The sequence below is a fragment of the Terrapene carolina genome, unplaced genomic scaffold (genome assembly GCF_002925995.2).
Source record: "Terrapene carolina triunguis isolate 2854851 unplaced genomic scaffold, T_m_triunguis-2.0 Scaffold837, whole genome shotgun sequence".
In the NCBI taxonomy this organism is placed as follows: domain Eukaryota; kingdom Metazoa; phylum Chordata; order Testudines; family Emydidae; genus Terrapene; species Terrapene triunguis.
Window position 1 is genome coordinate 4770512 of NW_020665188.1, and position 1317 is coordinate 4771828.

The window sequence follows — 1317 nt, forward strand, 5'->3', positions numbered from 1 at the left end:
GTCGTTTTGTTTACCTGGACTGTCTGCAGGCATGGAGCCCCTCAGCTCCCTGTGGCCACGGTTCGCCGTTCCCAGCCAACCGCGGCCACAGGGAGCTGAGGGGCTCCATGCCTGCAGACGCTCCAGGTAAACAAAACGACAATGTATTAGATATTCAATTTAATGATTCCATAGAGTTTAAAATCATCAAATTTTGATGTAGACCCGTTTATAAGCCGACCCCCGCTCTTTGATGCATCACTTTTTTACCAAAAATATTCGGCTTATGAACGAGTATATACACGTATATCCCCTGATTCAAGTCCCTTGTAGCATGGCTGAGGACATAGGCAAAGAACAAGTTGAACAGCACTGGAGCAAGTTTGCAGTCTTGCTTCACTCCATTTGAGATTTCAAATGCGTCGGAAGAGTCACCATTGGCGAGCACTTGCACTGTCATGTGGTCATGGAACACAGGGCCGGCTTTAGGCCGATTCGGCCGATTCCCCTGAATGGGGCCCTGTGCCTAGAGGGCCCCGCGCAGCTGTCCACCCCACCCCTGGCCCACTTCCCCCTCCTCCCCTGAATGCTCTGCCCCCTTCTCCTCCCCCTCCCCTGCTTCCCATGAATCAGATGTTCGCGGGAAGCCTGAAACAAGCAGCAGGCAAGAAGTAAGCTGGGGTGGGGGGCGGGACGTGAGGAGGGTTCCAGGGAGGTGCGGCGCGGCCCAGTCTGGCCCGGACCGAGCGAACCCGGCCCGGCCCAAGAGGCTCCGGCCTGGCTCCGGCCCGGACCGAGCGGCTCCGGCCCAGACCGAGCAGACCTGGCCCTGGACCCGGCCCTGGCCAAGCGGCTCCGGCCCGGACCCGGCCTCTGACCCGGCCCGGACCGAGCGGCCCCGGCCCCGGCCCCGGACCTGGACCCGGCCGAGTGGCTCCGGCCCCGGACCGAGCGGCTCCAGCCCGGACCCGGACCCTGACCCAGCCCAGACCGAGCGGACCCAGACCCTGACCGGCTGAGCGGCTCCAGCCTGGCCCCGGACCCTGACCCAGCCTGGACCTGGCCTCTGACCCGGCCCGAGCGAACCCGGCCCTGCCCTGGTCCCGGCCCCGGCCAAGTGGCTCCGGCCTGGACCCGGCCCGGCCCGAGCGGGCCTGGCCCGGACCCTGACCCGGCCCCGGCCGAGCGGCTCTGGCCCGGCTCCGGCCCGGCCCCGGCCGAGCGGCTCCAGCCCGGACCCAGCCCTGGCCAAGCGGCTCTAGGCAGCATGGTAAGGGGGCAGGGAGGGGGTGTTGGAAGAGGGCAGGGGAGTTCGGGGGTTGTGGGGGGGTGGATAGG